The sequence below is a fragment of the Anopheles aquasalis genome, chromosome Y, assembly GCF_943734665.1.
Source record: "Anopheles aquasalis chromosome Y, idAnoAquaMG_Q_19, whole genome shotgun sequence".
In the NCBI taxonomy this organism is placed as follows: Eukaryota; Metazoa; Arthropoda; class Insecta; order Diptera; family Culicidae; genus Anopheles; species Anopheles aquasalis.
In genome coordinates, this window is record NC_064879.1 from 2,122,571 (window position 1) to 2,129,404 (window position 6,834).

Consider the following 6,834-nt stretch of genomic DNA (forward strand, 5'->3'; position numbering starts at 1 on the left):
CCTAATTTGTTACCTTTTTAACCGTGCGTACGGTGCGTGCGACTGTTCCAACGGTTTTCACCCTCTCTCTCTCTCTTTCTCTCTTCCCCCCTACCTCTTTCTCTCGTCGTCGTCTCTCTTCCAAGAGACAGCTCTTCGTGATAAAAAGGAAGGGTGAGCGACAGATTTGCTGGGGTGGTTCTGGGGTGGTTTTTGGTTTGGTGGAGAATTTTCCGCACAAACGTTCTAGGTGTGCACCGCACTTCTGCACTTCTGTATTCTGTGTGCGCGGCCCGAGCGGTGTTGGCGAGCGGCATTCACTCTTTAGTGCACACCGGCCACCAGGCTGAGGTTGAGGTTGAAGTCGAATAAATCATCGCAGGGAACGTTGGCCGCTCGGTGCGGCGTGCCTCTGCCGCTCGCGAGCCCCTACAGTGGTAGACATTCGTTTCGAGCCGAACTAAGTTTTTTTACGCGAACTTTTGCTCAAACTAGCCATCCGATTTCCATTTTAATTGTTTAAGCAACGGTATATTGTACCGTTCTTTAGCACATGTATTAACGAAAAACGAGAAGGATTTTTGTTTTTCGAAAAAATAGGAGGAAAATATGAAAATTTCACACTGACATTCGTTTGGCCGAACTGCTTGAAAATTACATTTTTTCAATCGTTTTTTTCTAAGCAATGTGCAAGTTTTTATTTTTTTTTTATTACTGTCTGCTTTTCTAACAAATCCAAAACGATAATTTGCCATGGGCTTCCTATCAATTTTCAGTCTAACAGTCGTCAATGGCTCGACATAAACTCGAAGTATTTGGAATTTGCCGATCTTCTGCAAAAAACCAATACAAATAACAAACACAAAGGTTTTTTATGTGATTGCAGTAATAAATTCATGCCAAACTTTTGGGAAAAGGGACGTTTTTGTCTTCAAACCATACATTCAATTGTTGGCGAAAATGAGTTCATTTTTTATCTGTTCTGAAAAATAAGGTCTTACACCATGTTATTTTCAATGAGATGAATTAAAACGCCTTTCACAAGCTCCTTATAATTGACTGAAACCATTTGCGTTTAACTTAAACAGCTGGGAAACTGCGCATGATGAGCAAGTCACATACAACATCCAACCCGTTAATATCGAGATTTAGCATGAAACATACGGCGTGGTATGGTGGGTCCCTTATGGCTGAAATCATACCAATAACGGTTTTATCCTTCCAAATCGTCAAGAGAATACTTATTTGCTTTGAAAGTTATTACATTTTGCCATCATTTAACTGAATTCATGGTAAAAAAGCCGGTTGTCCTTATGGGTATCAATAAACTGTGGCGTTGCTTCGAATTGTCAATAATTTTCATTTTTTTCTATGGCCCATATTGTATAAAATGTGTCTAATTACAACTGGTTTAACCATACTTCTTGTAATCTGCCCAAAAGATAGCCGATTGTTGGTTTTTTCATGTAAAAGCCGAGTTTTTTTATTCTTAGCATTATTTAATTCACATTTTATGGAGATATAACTTCACCGTTTGATATTTTTAAGGATATAATACATGGATTTCTCTGATCTGTGTATATTTGAACCAATAGAACGATAAAAGTAGCAGTAATCCTAACAGAATTTGATTATTTGTCGGTTTTCTTCCGTAAGTCACTTAGCTCTAACTCTTTTTTTAAAGAAATATTAAAAAATCAGGGTGTTATCAAAAAGGGTATGTCGAAAGCTTAAAATAATCTAGATTAGCTCTACTATTGAGCTTCAAACTCAAAAAATTACAGTTGTTCGAAAACGATACGAAATATTATGTTGTTCTTGCACTTCGGCTAAACGAATGTCTAGCTAAACAACCGATGACATATTACATTTGCTCACATTTTACCTCACAGGGGTCTCAAATACCCTCATATCTGAATCATATTTTACGTGTGTACCAGTCACATATTTACCAACACAATAATAGGTTAATACCATGAATTTATACATCCATACGAATGTGATTGCCGATTTACTCCTGAACCTCTAGGTTCGGCTAAACGAATGTCTACCACTGTATAGCATCCGCTAACCCTCAGCTTGCAGCCTGAAATGAAAAGGGGTGCCAGTGGTCGCAGCCCCTGACGATGGCCTTGGCTTCTCTGCACTGCACCGCTTACCCACCGGTGCACCGAGCGCTCTGTGGGTTTTTATTTTTTAAAAAACGTTATTGTTCCTCTTTTGGGCTGTTTCTTTTTACTCGCCTTCTTTTTTTCTTCTTTTCGATAAACTTTTTGGGATTTAAATACACCCTTTCCCGCGCGTTCCGTGTTTCCCTTTTCTTGTGCCGCCAGCAACATCGCGTTCGCCAGGTCAGGTCGTTTCCCTGATGGAGCTGACGACACGTGGAGTGGAAAGTGGGAATTCTAGCTAGCCAGCTAACGCGACGGGAACATCAATCGCCTCCCGCGCTCGCTAGAACGTGCCATCGAGCAACGCAAAACGAACTTCGCAAAGTGATGCGATCGACATCGGCCACGGGACCGGCCGTAGCTCAGTTTGCGGAGTGACACGTTCATTGAACCGCCGCTAACCCCCTCGGCAGAACTGCAATTCGATGCGCGCCCCCGATGCGATGCCCCCGGAACAAAAGTGAATAACATCGCGCGATCATGTAAGCGAGAGGCCGAACGCAGCAGCAGCAGCAACAGCAACTGTGGCATCAATTATGCTCCACGGTTATGACTCACTCGTCGTCGAGTGTATTCGCTTCACACCTCCGGCAATGATGACCGCACCATAAAAAGTTGATGCTCCCTCCTGCTGCCTCGCCGTTATTCCACGTTTGAGTGGAAGGCTCGGTGAAAGCCATCGATTCAGCGATGCCGATCAATCCGGAACTGCAACGCATACCAGGTGTAATGAAACCGACCTTTTTGAGTTGCGTAAAAAACGCTTCTTCTTGGATAAATGGAGAAAAAACTATTCTCCAAAGTCAATGGCAATCGTTAGCTACTCATTTCAACTACACTATGTTTCATAATGATAGTCTCACCCTGGAGCCATATTTGAAGCAAAACCATCGTGAATATTTTTTTTTTCAGTAAAATAACGCCACCACGGCAACACTTGCCTACTTAAAGTATACAAACATCAACGTAATGTCCAGGTCAGCGATTTCTCCGGACTTAAAGCCGATGGAGAATGATTGGCGGATGCTAGTTAGTGATGTTTACGGGAATGGTAGGCAATTTGACACCATACATCAGGTGGAAGTAGCTAATAAGAATGCATGGCGATCTCCTTGCGCACTGCAACATTTTTCATGCTCGCTGTTAGCTTGCCATCCCGCATTTCCAAGCAATTAATAGTAAAGGAGGAGTTACTGATTGTAAATAAAATAACATTGATAGCCTAATGAACTGTTTTCCATCTTAATTAAATTTGTTTTTGTAGCGTGAAGCTATCATTATGAAACACCTCATTTTGGGATTTTTGGCTCCCAAATCCACAATTTTACATATTTTTTCAAATTTCAAACGTCATACGTCTTTTAACGATGAAAGGAACATTTACAGTATTTTTAATTATTTTTGGGGCGCTTTATTCGAGCGCGAAATCAAAACAACAGGGTGAGGCTATCATAGTGTATGTCTTAGGCAATTTTTGGATGTCTAACCTAAAAAACCGCCAAATCTGTACCATTTTTTCAAACGCATCCATTTTTTTCAATTTTTCGAACAAAAGGAAGCACTGCTCGGCCATTACCTGTCCCCCAGCGATGCAAATGAATGTTCATTTGATAGAGTCAAGTCTGGTGAGTTAGCCACAAGTGGTAATTGTTACCAATTGTGGCTTTTACCGTGTCCTTGGCCGATATTCCGCGCGGTGGCGGTGCATTTTCATCGAGAAAAATAGGTTAATTTTGATGTTTTTGATACTTTGGTTGATTTTTTCCACAAGTCTCGGTCGAAATTAATTAATTGTTGCTTGTAATGATCATTAAAAACCCTTTTTGGCCAATAAGGCATTCAATTTAATGACTTTTAACATTTTTGATGGTTGGTGGTTCTCTCATTTATATCCCTCCTTTAAAATAAAAAAACCGCACTTTGCACTGTGTTTCAGTAAGAGCATCCCCACTGTAACCTTCAATAAAAATTTGATGCGATTCGGCCGCCAATTTTTTGAGATGGAGGCATAAAACGAACGAAGTTGGCGAATCGCAGTTTTTGAGAACGAAACTTGCCATTTTAATGGTAATGAAAATATTTGCTGTAGTGTTAAATTAAAAAAAAATGCACACCGATTATGTTTAACGGATGCCTAATGAACAAAATAAAACACTTAGACCCTGACTTTACAGCTCAATTGGGCGTAGATATAGCTTTATAACGAAACAGTCGGTTTCATATGCATTGCACCCGATCGACGAAAACGGGGTCACACCGGGTACGCACGCGCTCGTCAGTGCGCTCAATTAAGCGCCCTTTCACTTTTCGCACCTTGAACGGCGTGCCACAACATTCGATCGGGTGCCGATATGCTCCTTTTTTATGGTTTACACACCTCCAAATCGGTACAGTAGAGTAATTTACGTTTCGTACCTCGTTATGCCATGCCATGAATGGACCCGGAACCGTAAAGTCTCAAGAAATCGGGAACCCACGGGATGTTGGCCCACAAATGAAGATGACCTTGCCTTCGGTGCCGGTAACCGAACCAATGAAAAAGGAAAGCAGGACCTCGACCTCGAGGGAGCCTCCGTTTTATGGCACCAGGGCCAGCAGCAGCAGCAGTTCCGGCAACGCCAAGCGTGAGATAATCCATCTCACCGCACTCACCGCGCATCAATCCAGATGCAATTTCGGCATCGGCCCATAAGTGATCGACGCGTCAGTGAGTGCTGTGCCGGTTCCCTCCCCCCCCGTGAGAGGTGTGCACGGGCATCTACTCACCATCCTCAATTGGGTTTCGGCTGGTGCCAGCCGCTGACCAGCATGAAACCGGGCAACCAGCAGGAAGAAACTCGAACGGCACCGGTGGTATCGTTCCGAGGCGTGTGGACCAGCATCTCGGGACAGCTCCCAGCTCGACGCCACGCCAGGACTCTAACGCAAATTAAATTCAATTAAAACTAATTTAGTGCGAGAGCGGCGCGCAACACAGCACGCACACAATAACGCTTTGTGTATCCGTGTACCCGCGGGTACCAGCGGGCCGAACCAGCGCCGGTAGCTTGGACTGCGTCACATTCTTGGAGAGCGCACTCGGTCGGCCGGCCGGCCGGCCGGTGACAACGTCATTTGTTGCCGATTTGCTCGAGCGAGTATGATGCACTCTCTCTCTCTCTCTCGCGTGTTGCGCACTTCCGCCGCAACTACCGCTCCAGCCAGCACGCATCATGGCGTCGACAGCAGCAGCAGCAGCAGCAGACAGACGGCGACAACGTGTTATTGGGCGCTCCTTCCTAGGTGGCGCTGCTGCTGGAAGCGATCTCGGCGTAGCCTCACCTCAACAAAGAGCTAACCAGTGGCGGTGGCGGCGGCGGCGGCAGCAGTGGCAAATAAGGTAGCCAAGGCAGGACCGGGCCCGTTTCCCTGGCATCTGGCGTTGGCATCAATAGGCCCCCTTTCCGTGCCAGCAGCGAACACAACACATGCGCAACGGCTGCGGTGTCGGTGCTAGTAGAGGTCCCTTTTCCTTTGCCTTGTTTTTTTTTTTGTTTCTAAGCCGGCGCGCCACGCCAGTTCATCTGCTCAGCCCACCTTCCCATGCACCTCTATCTCCTAGGTGCTGTAGCGTGCCTCTCCTTCTTGTGTCTTCTTCGTCGCCATGTTGGCCGCGCTAGTTTCATTTTGTTTTTTTCTTCTTTTCGCTGTTGTGTTGTGCCTTGGCCTTCGCTTTGGCTTTGGTATCGTTTTTTTGGTTTTCTTCGCCCTGTCTTTCGTGCTCGCTCTTTCTCGCTCTCTCTTATTCTCTTCTCCTTCTTCTCCTTTCCTTGCTGTTGCCATTCGCAAAACAAAAAAAAAACAAAAAGCCGGCCAATAATCAGCCCTGGACAGGGCGGGAGGAGGTGTGGTAGCACACGACGATCGCACGCACGATCCTCTCGCTCACCCTCACGCCCGCTTCCTTTTGTTCCTTCCCATCCATCTTCCATCTTCCATGTTCCATTTCTTTTTTTTCCATTTTGGCGAAAACAAACATTTGCCGGCCAAATGTTTTGCTGATTTTTTGGCCACTTCCACTTCGACTACTCGTTCGATCAGCCCGCTAGCCAGCCAGCCAGATAGGTTGCTGCTGGCTTCCGGTAGAGTGCAGGAGAGGAATGAGAGTGCGCAAAGTGTCGACGATGGACGCAAAGACGCATCTCGCGGCTACTGCGTTGGAGCCGAGCGTTCCGCGCAATGTCCAGCACCACGTTGAGCAGTTCGTCATCGTGGGGGGGGGGGGGGGGGGGGGGGTGGAAGAATCCCCACCCCACTCGTCCAGTGACCGTGAGGGATTGGCCTTAATCAACACTAATCGATTCGGAGCGGCGGTGAAGCATTTTAATTAACGAAGAGGCGCTGCTGGTAGGCGCTCCCTGCTACTGCTGGGGTAGGTAGAAATCGCACTCGCCCCTCTCTCTCTCACAGCAACGAGAGGACACACGACAGAGGGAATGAGCGTGAACGAGAGAGCTGACCATGACGTCGCCAGATGGATGTGAATCGTGGACGGCGGCTCGCCCTCGACGAGAGTCGCATTGTTTCCCCGCTGATTGCCGCTGACATATTGGCAGCATCACTCGGGACTTCTCGGAACTCTGGCCAACCGATAGGTGATAGGCTGGGCGAGTGGGACGGGGGGGCCATTCGCTCCCGGAGGACC